Here is an 18,159-nt window from a genome sequence, read left to right as displayed (position 1 = left end):
GCATATTTCTTCGTGTGTTGCTATGCTTTTTGCAGGTTTTCTTTCAGCAATTGGGAAATTTTGTCTTGGGTCTTTAGGTCAACTGCCTCCACTCTTAATGATGCTTGTTGGTAGTTGAGTAGCTTAGGATGTGGATAGCCATATAAGGCTTCGAATGAGGTGAGTTATGTTGCTGAGTGGGTGGTGGTATTGTACCACCACTTTGCCAAGGATACCCACGTGGCCTAGTCCCTGGGTCTGTCACCCACAAAACAATGGAGATAATTCTCCTGAGTCTTATTAACAGCTTTTGACTAGCCATCAGATTGGGTCAAAAACAATTGTGTTAGGCATACCATGAAGCCTAAAGATGTGTCTGATGAATTGGTTGGCTAAGGTTAGGGCAGTGTATGGGTGGGATAGGGGAATGAAGTGGTTGGATTTAGTTAGCCTGTCTACAATGACCTACAGGCAATTAAACCCCTTAGAAGGTGGAAGACCTTCTATGAAATCCATGGAGATGTGGGACCAAGGTTTAGAGGGAATAGATAGAGGCTGTAGTAACCCCCCTGGTAGGCTATTCTTGAGTTTAACACACTGGCAAATATCACAAGTCCTGATGTATTCCCTCACATCAGTTCTTAAGCCAGGCCAAAAGACCTCTCTTTTCATCCTTTGCAAGGTTTTCTCATAGCCTGAGTGGCCCCCCCAGTGAGCTATTATGGAAGAGAGATATAAGTTTTTCTTTGTAAGGTTTGTGTTTAGAGATGTAGAGCTTGTTCTTGTAGTATAAGAGTCCATCCCTCGAGGTGTAGTTGTGGCTCAATTTCCCCTCCAATTGCTACTGTAACAAGGCCTGCATATCAGGATCAACTTCATACAGGGCTTTTAACTCATGTAATAACTCCAATGTAGGAACACAGATCATGGTTAGGGTAGCCTCCCTGTTTTCTCCCTCATAACACCTCGAAAGAGCATCATAAACAATGTTTTCCTTGCCTTTTTTTATATTCCACTAAGTAATCATACCCCAACAGTTTAGCTAGCCATCTCTGCTACATATGAGTTTCCACTTTCTGATCTAACAGAAATTTAAGACTCTGGTGATCCGTTTTGACTACAAACTTTCCCCCTAACAAATAAGGTCTACCTCTTTACAGCTGAAACAAGGGTCAGTAATTCCTTCTCATAGATGAACATAGCCAAGGCCCTTCCCTTCAAGGCTTGGCTAAAATAGGCTATTGGATGTTCCTGCTACAACAACACAGCCCCAATTGCCCTACTCGAGGCATCACACTCAATATAAAATGGTTGAGTGAAATCTGGGAGGGCTAAAACAGGAGGTTTAACCATAGCTTCCTTAAGCTTTTTAAAAGCTTCTTTTGCATGGGGAGACCAATGAAACCCATTCTCCCTTAGGAGATTTGTTAGAGGAGCTGCAATACCTCCATAACCTCAGATAAATCTCCTATAATAGCCAGTGAGTCCCAAAAATCCCCTAAGGGATTTTAGTTAAGTGGGAAGGGGCCACTCAAGTATGGTTCTAATCTTCTTTGGGCCAGCTTTCACACCCTGGGCAAATATGTAGTGGCCTAAATAAGACACCTTCCTGCTGCCAAACTTTCACTTGGACAGCTTAGCAAAAAGCTGGTGCTGTCTCAGCTTCTCCAGAGTCATCCTTAGGTGTGTTCTAGGTGCTGGTCTGCATCTTAGCTGTAGACTAAAATGTCATAAAAAAAAAACCAAGATAAACTTGCGTAAGTAATGTTTAAATACATAATTCACGAGACTTTGGAATGTGGATGGGGCATTGGTCAAGCTAAAGGGCATGACTAAGAACTCATAATAGCCTTCATGAGTTCGGAAGGCTGTTTTAGGAATATCACTTGGGTTGACACGTATTTGGTGGTAACCAGCTCTTAGGTCAAGTTTGGAAAAAATGGTAGACCCTCTCAACTCATCCAATAGTTCCTCAATAACAGGTATATGATATTTGTCCTTAACAGTAGCATTGTTAAGGGCCCTATAATCTATACATAAGCGCCATGAGTCATCTGCCTTTGTCACTAAAAGGGTAGGGGAGGAATAAGGTCTACTTCTGAGTTGGATCACCCCTAGTGGATAACAACTCTTTCACAATTTTTTTCATCTCATCTTTTGGAAAAAAGGGTATCAGTATGGCTTGACAGAAATGGGTTTAGTTCCTAGGTACCGTATAATAGAGTGGTCATGGGTTCTATGTGTGGGTGGGGTTTTTGGTTTTGAGAAGATATCACGGAATTGGGATAGAAGGTGTTGGATGGCCTTTGTTGGAACATAACACCTTTTGACTCCCAGGTATTTACTGGAACCAGTGGCCCTTCCTCAATTAGGTTAGAATTACTTAACCCCTTCAATACTACTTTCTTCTTCCCCCACTCAAACTGCATAATATACTTTTGGAAATTAATAAAATAGACCCCAAGGTTTGCAACCACGCCACTCCTAATACCATGTCACATCCTGCCAAACTCAAAATAAAAGCATCAGTCACAAACTGTACTCCTTGAATCTGTAAGGGCACTTGGGCAACCTTCCCTTCACAGCCCACAGTGGCTCCATTAGCCATTTTCACATGGACCCGAGTGGTTTCATCCACCATCCAGTGTGCTTTAGACACAATGGTAGGGTCCACAAAGTTGTGGGTACTCCCAATATCAATAAGCACTACAATTTCCACTCTTGCAAAAACTGTCATGACTCTCATAGTGCTAGGGTTCAATGATCCCATCATAGCATGGAGAGAAATTTCTGAGGTTTCATTAGGTTTAGGTAAGGTCAACACCGAGTCTTCTTGCACCTCCTCCTCTACAACCACTTCATTTTTTCCATCCACATCAGTCACAGTGTTCTGACACTCATAAATTTCCTTAATAAGATACATCCTAGGCTTTTGACACTTATGGCCTTGTGACCATTTTGCCTCACAATAATAACAGAGGCCCTTATCTCTCATCTCTTTCATTTGGCTTTGGCTGATTTTCTGGATGGGCATGGTGTTTTTCTAGTTGTATTTTACGTAATCTGGAGGTTTGTTAGGAGTTTTTAAAAGGCTAGGGTCTGGGGAGTAAGGGTTCAATCCTTTTACTTTCTTGTTAAGGCCACATGTTCTTGGATTTTGGCTAGACTATAGGCAGTCAACAGGTTATGTAGGTTAACCATTTTTACTGGTAGTCTAATGTCATCCTTCTATCCACTAAGGAAACAACTCAGTTTATAGTTTTCAGATAAGCCTCTTGGTATAATGGCATGTATTTCGAACATTGTTTTATACTCCTCCACAGATCCTACCTGTCTTAGCTTAGTTAGAGCCTCCTTAGGATCATCGTAACAACTTGGCCCAAATTGAATTAATGATGCTCTAACAAAAACCTCCCGATCAGTCAAGGATCTTGACTTTTCCAGATCCTGAAACCATATAAGGGCTTTACCCTCCATATGAAATTAGGCTAAGCGAAGCCTGTGTTGAGGAAGTGTGTTGTGAAAAACAAAAAAGTGCTTTACCTTATACAGCCACCCTTAAGGATTCTCCCAATTAAACACATGGAAGTCCAATCTAATGGAATGAGTATGTACCTCACCTGTAGGAACCAATGCATGCTCTATATTTGCATCTTGAGCAGATGATGATGACCCATCCCCATGCTGACGATTGTTTTGTTTTTGCAGCTCCAGAGTCAATGTAACAACCTGCTAGGCTACAACTTCTGTCTGGCATTTTAAAGCCATCATCTCAGTTTCTACTGTGTGAAATTGGGACTCACTCAATTTTTTTAGAGAATTCAACCCTTCATGTACCTGATTAATTCTAGTACCATCTGCAATTGAGAATCGAAAGGCTCTGGATACCAATTTGTAACAATTTAACTAGTAAAAAGAGAAATAACCTCTCTTCGAGGGGAGGACCTTCGATAGAGTAAGAAGAAGAAGGAGATGAAATGAACTTTCTGGAATTAAGCATAAAATTAGAAATGAACAACCGCAGAGTCAAAGAATCTTGTGTAACAAACTAAGGACAAGGGTAGAGTACCCTGTGGTAGTACGTAGAGAAATAACAGACAACAATGCAATTAAACCAAAATAACATAATGGACGGATGGCCCACGTGACCAGGCCCATGAAGCCTTCTTCAATGGTCTTCATCCCTTTCAAGCCCAAAGAACTTCGGCCCAAGGCCCCTTTCTTCCTTAAAGCCTTCTTACTTTTGTTCCTCATTCAATCTGATGCCCTCATTTCTTTTTCCCCCAATTCGTAACCCTAGCTTCATCTTCCTTGCCGTTTTGCACATAACAAATCCATAATGCCCAACTTCATCTTGGTTTTGGGCTGCAATTGAGCGTAGGTGGAGGTAATCTTCAGCTTGACTTGAAAAATAAACAAATAAATAAAAGGCTTAGTTATTAAAATTCTTGTGATATTTTGGATAGATTTGTTTTTACATTTTAATTTTTGAATTTAATAGTTTTAATAATTTTTGTTATTTTAAGGGAAAATCTTCAAAACCGGATGTGGTGAGAAGTACAATTTTACAGCCTCTACTAGAGGGGGGACACATCAGTTTTCTAATATACTTATTGTAGACTCAAATACAGTTGATAAAACTCACTTGTTACATCTTCCCTTCCCTTTGTCCTCAAGCCCTTCTCTCTCTCTCTCTCTCTCTCTCTCTCTCGCTCTCTCCCCCCTCATGTCGATCTCTCTCTCTCTCTCCCCTCAAATATTCGTCAGTGCAAGGCCATCAAAGTCCGGCGTGGTTCTCTCTCTCTCTCTCTCTCTCTCTCTATGTGAACAATATAGGTTTCTGTCTCTATGCAAACAATATGGGCTTCTGTCTCTATGTGAATAATATGGGTTTCTGGCAACTTGATGTAGCATCAGTTTGAGCCTTTGATATGAATTATGGTAGCATCATTCAAGACTTTTTCACAAAGTTTTGCTTTGTAAGATTTGTTACTTTGTATTTGGATATTAGCTGCAAACTATGACCCACTGATATTTTTAGGACAGAATAATTGCGGATAATAATAAAATTTTCATTCAGTTATTGTAAACTTTTTGGTCTAATTGTTGCTTTCAATGGATAGGTTCTTTTTCTTGGGTAGTGAGGAGTTCAATAGAGGTTTCTCATGAATGTTATAGAATAAAGATAAATGTCCCCTACAGGCGTGGCTTTTGTGCGGTTTAGGATCTTGATTGGTTTGTGGGAGGTGTTTAAAAGTCTAGCTCTCACTATAAATTTTTGTGGAGATTCCCTCTTGAAACTTGCAGTGATGTCACCAACATTGCATTGTGTTTCTCTTAGAGAGCACAAAATTGCAATGAAGATAACTTTGGAAGGTCATGAGTTATAGAGAGCACAAATTGGGATGGAAGGCGTAATAAAATGCTATAGTGAGCTATAATGGATGAAGCCTGTCTTGCCTTGTAGACGTCTGAACATAGCTTTCTATACACTGGCTTTAGAAACTCTTGACATTATTCATCCATTATGTGGATGGGTTTGCAATTGTTTTTGCAAACTGATTTTCTGTTTTCAGAAACCATCGAGTTGGGATTATTTTATGTTTTTTTTTTTTTTGGTTTAATTGAAAGGTTTTTTTCTCTCCACTGTTATCATGTGTTTGTATTTGCATTGTTTAACCTATTTTAGAGGTTCTCATGTGCATTGTTTACATCGGAAGATTGTCATTGAAAAGTAATGTGCTTGATCCAATATTACAAGATTGTCATTGGATCGAATATACAAAGCTGAACGGGCTTATGGTTCTTGTGTTTGGTGTGCTTCTGAACAGTCCTTGGTATTCTTTGATTTTGAACTCCTTTTTGATGGATTATTTTCTTTCTGTTTATAGCGATATGGAAAGTAATGGTCTGGACTCTGAATCAAGTTCACGGCCTATGAGGACAAAAGATAAACTATTCTCGAGGTGAAGACGATTATGTTATTATGACATTCCCTTCAAATTTAAAACGTTGGGCAATCCAAAAAGTTTTAGTTGGTGGTTTTTCAATTGTCTATATTATAAGATTAAAAAACAGTTTGTATTTTTCAAATGGGCTGGTCTTGAAATGGAACATTCAGATTGTTGTAAGAGAACCTTTAAATTAGCACAACGAAGATATGAAAGGATAAATTTTGGACATGTAATGATTGAACATGCAAGATTTCAATCAATGAAGAAGAAGTACAAAGTAGCCTTGATTGCGTCTTGAGTTTTATTTATGAGTAAGGCACATCCAAACATTAGAGATTGATGACAATGGCTTACTCTAGTAAATGAAACAAAAGACATCTTGTAGTGATTTGTGAGGTATGCAAAATCAAAATTCACAACTCCCCATAATATTGGTATGCGGCCCATGATCTAGCATCTGTCCAAAAATAATTCCCCATGGATCCATTCACATCAACTTGGATTGAATACACAAAGTCTGGATTATTTTATTCACTTTCCAAAAACTAATTGTACTATCTTTGTGCGTTTCCTTCTCCAAGAAGTTGTCTCCGTTGATTATCCAAGTAATTTTTAATTTTACCGATGCAACCAACATTGTAGTCATCACCAAACTCCTTACTCAAAATGAACATTATTTTTCATGTTGGTATTCTTGATTCATTTGGTGTCTATTAAACTTTTTTGAGACAGTGTCACCCGTCTATGCCCACGAAGCATATTCGTACTCCTAGGTGTAAGAAGCTCATGATTATGTTGGAGTACAAACTTGGACACAATCCATTTTTCTCCTCCCTTTCTTATAGTCATAATCATTTTACACACAATCTTTGTTTCTGCAGCCTTGGGTCTTACTCCTTTCAATTTATAATTATGACAATGAAACCCTTCTCTCAAACAAACATATTCTACCCTAATTAATTACATGTCTTCCTTCGACAATTGAGTATGGTTTGTTCGAATGCTAAAACCATTTCGTTTGGAGTAGGCTTTGTAGCAAGTGTGTGCATCTTCTAGATCATCAAACTGTAGCCCAATATACGGCTCCAAATATGAATTAACTCAACATCCAAATCTTCAATCAGTTCAATTTCCTCGGAATTAGAAACAACAGTCTTTTAGAACCTAAAACACTACAAACTCTACGGCACAACAAAATGTTTTATAGCTTTGAATATTCCTAATTATATATTATTAATCCATATGCAGAAGAAGAAAAGTACCAAAAAATGCATTTAATTTAGAGATAAACCATAAAACATGGGCATACTTGTATAAACAGGGCAATCTCCAACAGTCTTCGATATCTCAAATGTTGATGTTTGGATTGAACTTGATTTTTTTTTTATTAAAATAAATGCATGAAACAAATATAAAGTTTAGGTGCGGTTTGGATAGTGAGTTGATGTTATGAACCTTGCTATTCTTCACTGTGTTGTAATAAGGAAATGGTATGAAAATGAAAGATAGTTGTTGTGATGAATAAACTGACTGCACACAAAATGTTTGATGAAATGGGAAAGAGAATCACGGTAAAGTAGAAGATGAAAATGGGCCTTGGGGTATTCGAGTTTCCCAATTCCTCCAAGTTTAAAGTTCATACAAGCTGGAAATTCTCATAATAAAAAATCCTTCCCATCTAAGTTCTACTTCTTATATATGGGATAACAATTCCCTTCAAAATTAAAATAACAAAAAGCATTAAAATAGAAATAAAGGAGTAACCAACTTCTATTCTAGAATGTCCCATAAAACGACCACATATTAGCTCCACCGCTTAACCTGAACGCTGCGTTGCAAGCTGAGGCTTTCCAGCAACGACGCCGCATTACTACAGGGTTATAACAAACTCCTCCCCTTAAAGAACCTTGTCCCCAAGGTTCAGAGCATGAATCATTCTTCTAACTCACCAGATAGCATAAAAACACTGGCCCACTACCTCACATGTGAAACAGAGTAATAAAAGCCTCTTGTATGTACTCTTCCATGGTTTTAAGAAAGGATAATGAATGCTCTCTAAGACAGGAACCATAATTTTATTTTTTTTCCAAGTCCCAACTTTGTTGTAAAAATAGCATGACTTACTGGGTGAGAATGATCCAAAATACCTTGGGTTCCAACATGTTTACAAATAAATCTGTCCACACGTTTCACCTCATGAATAATGGGTTCTTGGTCATTCATGTCCAAATCCATTGATTTTACCACTCTTGGGACCACCTTGGTATATATCCATGATAATCTTTTGGCAATTCCACTTCTATCCAAGTCCTTTAATGCACTTTCATCACCACTTGCAACCCTTGAATGGCATAGCTCAGACTCAATCTCCTCCATTTTCTTTTCAAGCTCATATTTTAGAATCTGAGTGGCTAGATAATTTAAATGAGGATCGCACTCGAGAATAACACTTTCGAGCTATATAACATAAGACACCTCACCATGGACTTCCTTAAGATCAACATTAAGCAAGGTATCAATTGCTCTCATGTTTACAGGAAATACTATTTCACTAACAAGAGCGTGGTCATCTGGATCAGGTATTCCATTCTCATGAAGGATGACAAAGCCACTGGTCAGTGATGCTGAGCTAAAAACTCCAAATTCTAGTGGCTGCAGTGGATTCCCTTGTACGTAAGACCACACTAGTTCTATTCCACCCTAACACTCGATAATGGGCATGTAATAAGCTCTTGAAGATAACCACGTTTCATCATCAATATTGGAGACTTCCCCAGTTGATGCATTGGCTCTTATCTTTGTCCAATCTAGATCCTTCATACACATTGTACTCTGCCAAGCTTTAACTAAGCAAGCAATTGTACTCAAAATAGTCACTCCTGCATCTTCCAAAGCCATGGCCAAGAGTTGATTCATGGTAGAGTGCAAGAGTTGCTCCACCTAGGAAGGGATTGGCCTTTTGTTGGATCTTACAATTCGTTCCTACCATATTTATGTCTCTTCCTTTATCAAAGGGCCTAAAAACCATTGTAAGGGGCAAAACATTAAGCAATTGGGGGGTAAAAACCACTGGATTGCCATGCTTCATGCTTTCCCTATGTAAGTTGCAGGCTCCAAATGTTTTTCATTTGTCCCGGCGATAATAATATCCCAAAAAATAGACCACCATTCAAAACGAAACCCATCAGGAGCATCCATTACTACAGGGTCCAATGCAACCTCCCCTTTAGTCATGAAGGATTTCACTTTGGCATGCAATTTTTCCTTCACCAAGTAATGATATATATAAACCTCAAGCATTTTATCTGCTTCCCAATTGCTCTACGCCATTGTTTCCACTCCAAAAGAAGCCCGAACTCTTAAGTCATCTGCAAAAATGCAAATCTCTTGGGCCATGCCATTAATTGGAGAGAGTGTAAGAATTCGCTTGACTGTGACACCATCACCATTCATATCTGCATTGAATTGAATTGCAGTAATTACTTGTTCTCTCATGTGTGTTGCTGACTCATTGGCTAGAACCAACGTTTTCACTCCATCATCACCTTGCACAAGTGTGGCTACTATCTGATTAGTGAAAAAGATTGTAATTACCATCACAATGTTGGATGTAGCTGGTGTACTGGTACTCGCAGTTCTCACAGTTCTCGCAGCAATAGACAAGTATATCTGATAATGGTCCTTTGTAGAGAGAAGCAACCCACGTGCAACCGACTCCGGCCAATAAAACCCCAGCATGGCAATATTCTGACAACGACATCTCACAGTCCCAACATCTTCTTTAAGTTGAATAGGTTTTGAATCCTTGAGAAAATCAGTTCGAATCGCTAAGCTCCACCCCTTTTGCGTTTCGATGCTCGCCTGCTGATAATTCGGTGTCCCCGAACTCAGAAACGTACCACACTTGGGAGGCGTGACCACCAAGCTTTTCTTCAAGGTTGCCAGCCTCGACGAGGAGGAGTAACCGACGGTAACATTGTTAAGATCCAACAAAGCGGTTCTTCGTCTATCTAGCTTCTTCACTAGATATTCAGATCTGGATCTCCGACCCTGGCATTCTGGCAAGAGCTCACCCATGGCCAAACAAACCCAAATTCTCCCAAGCCGACATCCTGAGTGTTGCATTTTGGCTAATGGGGATGCTATACGAGGTGTACAAAAACATCATTGAATCTATGACCACCAGCCTCCTAGCATCGAAGATACTGTTGGTGGGCTTCACTGTAACCTAGTATGTGGCCCCATCACTGATCGATTGCTTCATCTCAGCGAGGTGAACATTAGATGGGGTGTTGATGGAGGAATGAAATGAAAGACAACGAGGAAGGTCGGAAGGTTGAGACAATAAGATGAGATTGCCGAAAGAATTTTCGAGAGCAGAGGAAAAATAAATTTCTTTGGGATTAGCCTTTGTGGGCACTGCAGCCAACTCTTGCACCTCTGCTATCCTTTTTACGCCCTCCTCTGCTGTGGACACCGCCACTATCTCTTCCACCTCTACTACACTTTCTTCTTCTTCCAACACAATTGGTCTTCAACAACTACTAGATTTTGTTTTCTAACCTTTAATCTCACTAATTTCTCCATAATAGCATACCGATTCGGAATATTTTTCTGCTTTACCACCCAATGAAGCAGCATACCTGTCAACTCGTGCAAGTTGTTTTTAAGTTCCTGAAGATTCTTTGCATTAGTGCCTATCCCCCGTTGTAGGGCTTCTCCTTGTTGCTTGAAAAATATTTCATCCTCCATGGATCGTCGGCTTTGGATACCAATTGTTATAAACCTTGCTATTCTTTGCTGTGTTGTAATATGGAAATGGAAGATGGTTACTGTGATGAATAAACTGATTGCACACAAGATGTTTGATAAAATGAGAAAAAGAATCACAGTAAAGAAGACGATGAAAATGGCTACTCCTTGGGGTATTTGAGATCCCCAATTCCTCCAAGTTTAAAGTTCATAAAAACTGAAAATTCTCATAATAAAAATCCTTCCCATCTGAGTTCTACTTCTTATATACGGGATAACAATTCCTTTCAAAATTAAAATAACAGAAATCATTAAAATAGAAATAAAGGAGTAACCAACTTCTATTCTAGAATGTCCCATAAGACGACCACATATTAGCTCTACCGCTTAATCCGAACGCTGCGTTGCAAGCCGAGGCTTTCCAGCAACGACGCCACATTACTACAGGATCATAACAGTTGAGATGAAAGTTAAATAAAATATTGTTAAAATATTATTTTTTAATTTTATTATTATTTTGAGATTTAAAAAAGTTGAATTGTTTATTATATTTTATGTGTGAATTTTAAAAAAATTTAATGATTAGATAAGATGAGATGAAACGCTTCTTATATCTAAACGGGACCTTAATCTTTCTTCAACCAGGAGCGCGGAGCTATTAGTCTCTGAAAAAAAAAAAAAAACCTCAAATCCATTTTTTTAATTTTTATAAAGAAAAGCAAAAAAAAAAAAAAACATTGCTTTGGTCACACAGCTACCTGGGCACGGCCCAATGTCTTTCCTCTTCAAAATTTGCATCCAAATCCATATTTATGGACTATTTGGTGGACATGTATCCTGAAGGGGAGCTACTTATAACACTTTTGGCACATCTTTTTTTTTTTTTTTTTCCCAACACTTTACTTTAGAGTCTAAGGTTAGGATTTGTTAGTATCACACGAAGTCAAAACAAATATAACACGTAATAATAAGATTAGAGTTGAGTATAATCGGAATCAAATCCATTTGGGTCAACCCAAAAGTAAGCCGGTTACCAATAGAGTCATTGTTAGGTTAACTTGTAGGTTTGCAATTAATCCGAGTAACCGGATAAGCTTTCAAGGAAAAGAAAAAAAAAAAAAAAAAGAAGAAAAATCCATCGAACATGATATTAGGCCATATGAAAATACTAGGAATTTTTTCTTAAACCCTCACTAGCTCTTGCATTCTTGTTTAATACGTATGAAATGTGTCTATGTGCATTATGCACTACTGAAATACTTTTGTTGAAGCGTGTTTTGTAATCACCAACTCTGAACCACGTCGAGTGCCTGTAAAAGAAGAGACTGTGGTGGTCTGATGTGTCAATGACACTTCTGATGCCAAAGTTAGAATATATTTCTACTGAAAAAAAAAAAGAAAAAGAGTTTGTTTAGAGTGGTTCACCAGTCTCCTTTACCTGCTTCTTCTTGTTTATACTCCTATCCATTCACATTGGGGTCTTGTTACTTAGGTTACTAGACTTAAATGCGGTAGTCCCTTGTTGGAAACAGGATCTTCTGTCGGGATCTCATGCTTGCAATCTATGCCTACGCATTTAATGCGGTGTGACCTTTTTAAGTGTTACTCGAGTCAAAACATGTTAGAACATACTTTGGCTTGGGCCTTCTCCCCAAGATATTAGACCAGATTATGTAAGCCTAGTCCCTAGACCCAAAAGCACTATAGACACAGACCCAATCTTATTTTGGGGGAGGGGGAGAGGGAATATCCCTTCCAGTCTATAGGGGCGCTGCTCGAGAGGAAGTTGTTTGCAACACGGCTTGCCAACTCAAAGGACTCCTATCTCTGGTAAGTTTCTTCCACATGCCTTTTTTTTTTCTTTGTTTTCGTTTGTTTTTGTTTGTTTATTTCTTCTTCTCTCTTTTCCTCCTCTTTTTTGTATGGTTCCACTGCCTACGTGCCCTAGGGAATCGATCATCTGGCAGCTTGGATTGTTAATGGGACAACCAACTTTGATTGGGAGCCCTGTGGGTTGCGGGCTTTTGCGGCCCAGGCCTACAAAAAGGTACTCCAGGCAAGGGCCTTCATCGACGTCTATTAGCAGTGGGGCAAGAAGTAGAGGGGGTACTCCCGCTTTTGCGTCAAGGTGGACCACCTAAGGGGTGAGCTACTCGAGAGAGGTGAAGAGATAAGTCGTTGTCGTCTCGAGGCCAGGAAACTCGGAGAAGAGCAAGACACCAATGAGGACAGGCACGATGTCGAGTTGGCGAAGTTAAGAGAGCACTGCCAACTACTTGACAAGGGAGAGATTAGGAGACTTAGGAGAGGTGTTCCCTCTTATAATTACTGGGTGTAAGCGCGGAACATCGGCTTAGCTAACCAGGTGGAGATGGACTCGACCACGCTGGGTGGCAAGGAGAGATAGAGATACTTGGGAAAGATGTTCCCTTCTATAATCGTCGGGGTGCGAGTGCGGAGTGTGGGCTTAGATAGCCAGGTGGGAGATGACCTTGACCGCGCTGGGTGGCAAGGAGAAACTGGGACACTTGGGAGATATGTTCCCTCTTATAATCGTCAGGGTCCGAGAGTAGAGCATCGACTTAGATAGCCAGACGAGAGATGGACTCCACCGCACTAGGTGGAGAGGATAGACTGAGACACTTTGGAGAGGTGTTCCCTCCTATAATCCCCGGGGTGTGAGTGCAAAGCATCTGCTTAGATAGTCAGCGGGAGATGGACTCGACCTTGCTGGGTGGCAAGGAGAGACTAAGACACTTGGGAGAGGTGTTCCCTCCTATTAATCGCCGGGGTGCAAGAGCGGAGCATCGACTTAGATAGCCAGGCAGGAGAATGACTCGATTGCGCTAGATTCGAGAAGAGACTAGGACAGTTAGGAGAGGTGTTCCCTCCTATAATAACAGGGGAGCAAGCGTAGAGCATCAACTTAGATTGTCAGCAGGAGATAGACTCGACCACACTAGGTGGCAATGAGAGACAGGGACACTAGGGAGAGGTGTTCCCTTCTATAATTGTTGGGGTGTCAGTGCGGAGCATCGACTTAGATAGCCAGCGAGAGTCAAACATGATTGTGCTGGGTGGTGAGGAGAGACTGGGACACTTAGGAGAAGTGTTCCTTCCTATAATCGCCAGGGTGCGAGTGCAAAGCCTCGGCTTAGATAGCCAGGCGGGAGATGGACTCAACCGCGCTGGGTAGTGAGGAGAGATTGGAACACTTGGGAGAGGTGTTGGATCCTATAATCGCCAGGGTGCGAGCGCGGAGCATCGACTTAGGTAGCCAGGCGAGAGATGGACTCGATCGTGCTAGGTTGTGAAAAGATACTGAGACACCTAGGAGAGATGTTCCCTCCTATAATCCTCAGGGTGCGAGCGTAGAGTATCGACTTAGATAACTAGGCGGGAGAGAGACTTGACTGTGCTGGATGCCGAGGAGAGACTGTGACAGTTGGGAGAGGTGTTCCCTTCTATAATTGATGGGGTGCGAGTGCAGAGCATCGACTGTGATGGGTGGTGAGTAGAGACTGGGACACTTAGGAGAAATGTATAACCGCCGAGGTGCGAGTGCAGAGCATCGGCTTAGATAGTCAGGTGGGAGATGGACTCAACCGCGCTGGGTAGTGAGGAGAGATTGGAACACTTGGGAGAGGTGTTGGCTCCTATAATCACCAGAGTGCGAGCGCGGAACATCGACTTAGATAACCAGGCCAGAGATGAACTCGACCGTGCTAGGTTGTGAAAAGATACTGAGACACTTGGGAGAGATATTTCCTCCTATAATCGTCGGGGTGTGAGCATGAAGTATCGACTTAGATAACTAGGTGGGAGATGGACTTGACCGTGCTGGATGCCGAGGAGAGACTATGACAGTTGGGAGAGGTGTTCCCTCCTATAATAACCAGGGAGTGAATGCGGAGCATCGACCTAGATAGCCAGCGGGAGATGGACTTGACCACGCTAGGTGGCAAGGAAAGACACGGACACTTGAGAGAGATGTTCCCTCGTATAATTGTCGGGGTGTGAGTGTGAAGCATCGACTTAGATAACCGGTGGGAATTAGACTCAACTACGCTGGGTGGCAAGGAAAGACTGGGAAATTTAGGAGACATGTTTCCTCCTATAATCATCGAGGTGCATGCACGGAGCATCAACTCAGATAGCCAGGTAGGAGATGGACTCGACCGCGCTGGATGGTGAGGAGAGATTGGGACACTTGGGAGAGGTGTTCCCTCCTATAATTGCTGGGGTGCGAGCTCGGAGCATCAACTTAACTAGCCAGGTGGGAGATGAAATTGGCCGTGGTGGGTGGCGAGGAGAGATTGAGACACTTGAGAGGGGTGTTCCTTCCTATAATCGCTGGGGTGCAAGCTCGGAGCATCAACTTAGATAATCAAGAGGCAGATGGACTCTCACTGGGTGGTGAGGAGAGACTGTGACACTTGGGTGATGCGTTCCATCCTATGATCGCGGGGATGCGAGCGCAGAACATCAGCTTTGATAGTTCATGTGGCACGTTAGCAGAGAGGGAATAATAGAGCATTTTTATTGAAAATCTTGACTTAGATGTCCTGAGTGGAATACACCCCCCCCCCCCCTTTGTAGAGTTTCTAGAAAAAAGATTTCCTGAGGTGTTCGGCGTTCCATGGGCGTGGTAGCTCCTTTCCCTTTGCGTCCCTTAGCCTGTATGTTCTAGGTCGTTGGAAGGCGGTTAAGACGTATGGTCCTTCCCACCTTTACCAGTCCTTCCCACCTTTGTGCATCCTTACTTACTCCCATTTCCTTCAGCACTAGATCTCCTTCTTTGAAAGATTGGGGTTTGACCCTTCGGTTTAGGTATTGTTCTGCTATCCTTTTGTCGGCTTCTATTCATATCTCAGTCTCCTCTCTCCTCTCTTCCACTAAGTCCAGATTTGCATGCAGACCTTCTTCATTCTTTCTTTTGTGAAATGCTGGACTCAGATGCTCGGCATGGCTACCTCCACTAGGATGATTGCCTCACTCCCATATACTAGTGCAAAAGGAGTCTCCCGGGTGGGGGTTTTAATCGGGGTACGATAAGCCTACAAGACCCTAGAGAGCTCTTCCGCCCATGCTCCTTTTTTGGCTATTAACCTATTTTTCAAGATTCCTACTAGGGTCTTGTTTGTTCCCTTGACTTGTTCATTGGCTTGGGGTTGTCCCGACTCCAGGGGATGAATACCCGGCCTTTATGCCTAGCTCGCTGCACCAATGTCTGTAATGGTCGGAGTCAAACTGTCTTTCGTTTTCCATAATGATGACCCAAGGTATGCCATATTGGCAAACCATGACCTTCCATAGGAACCGGGTTACACTGGTTGCAGTTATTGTCGTGAAGGACTCTACCTCTGCCCACTTCGTGAAGTAGTCCACTGCTACTAGGATGAATTTTGCACCGCCCTTTCCTGACGGCAATGGCCAACAATGTCTAGTCCCCACTGCGAGAATAGATAAGGGGAAGTGATAAATATCATCTCCTTGGGCGGGCAATGTGGAACCGACATGTGCATTTGGCATTTCTCACATCGCACTTCTAGACTAATTCCTCCACATTCTTAAGGGCTTGGGCAATGGCCTAGCCATTGCCAACGCCAAGTGCAAATTTTACCTTTTTTTATCACAAAATTTCTACATTGAACTAGCTAGAGCCATACTTTTTAGTTTTGAGCTACAGTAACTTTCCCCACCTAGCTATATTTGGCGATACACTATTGAAGGACCAAAGGAGTTTTTTTATTATTTTTCCTCAATTTCCCTCCTTTCCCTCCCTTTTTGGTAATTTTTCTTGCCAAATTACTTTTCTTTTATGATGAGGTTTCCAACTGAGGGTACATTTATTTTCTATCATTATCAGCTTAATACACAATATAAAAATATAAATAGCAAAATATACTTATTTTCTACCATAGTTTTTCTTGGCTTTTTTTTTTTTTTGGTTAATACTGAGTAGTTGGTTTGTGAATCTCACAATGCTATGAATGTATGTAGCAATCTGGGTGCGCAAAGTTAATGTGCATCTGAGTGACTTGTCGTACTACAAATTAAACTTAATGACTCTACTTGTTGGCAAAAGAAGAAGGGTTGGCAAAAATTAGTTTGTTGGTTTCAAGAATTGTTGTATAATTTTTTTTTTATCAAATATTATTAAAATATATGAAGTGTATTTACAAAATATGAAAAAAAAATTTCATATATTATTAAAATATATAATATAATATTATTATTTTGACTTTAAAATGACTAGTCCAATGTGGATTCAGATAGTCAAAAGTTAATACTATAGTCAAAATGTAAGATTCTAGCCAAATTTTAGACTTGACATTGGCTAGTCCATTGCCAATGCTCTAACCAGCTTTCAATGCCTTTCCTACTAGGGTTCTCCCGCTTGAGTGATTTCCACATACCCTTTCATGTATTTTCACTGTGACGTATTGAGCATTTCCTTGGGAGATACACCTAAGGAAAGGGGTGGAGAAACCTTGTTTGTACAGCTTCCCATTTGCAAGGACAAATCGGGTAGCCCTATTCTTTACTCTCCTTGCCTCCTCCTTTTGGTTTGGAAGCTCTCTAGTGTTTAAAAATTGATTTATCTTGCAAGTCCACTTGGGTGCAGCACCCCTATTTCTGAGATCTCGATTTCCATGGCTGGTACCTCCACTATCTTGGTGATTGCTGCCCACAGTAACTATGTGTCATCCATGCTTGATGTTACCCATGCTAACCGGTCTACCTTTCAGTTGTCCTTTTAGTGAATTCATTCAATGATGAAGCTTTGGAAGTGGTCGCGTTCTTCCCATACCCATTACAGATAAAGCCGGAGCCTTTCTCTCTTTGTCACGTACTTCCCTTTCCTGGTTCACCATTACTTTGAAGTCTACCTTTACTTCCAAGTTTGCCGCCCCTAGAGCTCTCATGATGGCGAGGCCCACTAGCAAGGCCTTATATTTTGCTTTATCGTTGGTTGTCTTGAACTCTAGCCTTATCGAGTGGTAAGTCTCCCCACCTTCGTCGGAAACTACATATACCCCCATACCCCCGCCTTTTTGACATGCAAGCCATCAACATAAGCATGCCATTGGTTGCCCTCTGGCAGGGTAGGTGCATCTTCAGGGTGTCCAATCATCTCAGAAATGAAATCTACTAGAACTTGATCCTTGATGGTTGTTCGAGGGGACTCAATTGATGTTGAACTCACTCAGCTTGATCGACCAATTCACCAGGCGCCTAGATGTGTCCGGGCACTAAAGGACCTTCTTTAGTGGCACTTCCATCAAGCTTTTATAGGATGCTCTTATAATATTTTGTGGGTCCCATTGAGATGTGTTTGAATGTAAATAGATTGAGATATGTGTTTAAATGTATAAAGTGGTTGAGATGGATTTTACTTTTTGTAGTCATCATTACACTCATGAACTTTCCATAAAAGTTGGAAGAACGGTGAGCATTTTTCAGTCAATTT

Source organism: Juglans regia, chromosome 13, assembly GCF_001411555.2.
Source record: "Juglans regia cultivar Chandler chromosome 13, Walnut 2.0, whole genome shotgun sequence".
Taxonomy (NCBI): domain Eukaryota; kingdom Viridiplantae; phylum Streptophyta; class Magnoliopsida; order Fagales; family Juglandaceae; genus Juglans; species Juglans regia.
Note: the sequence above shows the minus strand (reverse complement) of the source record.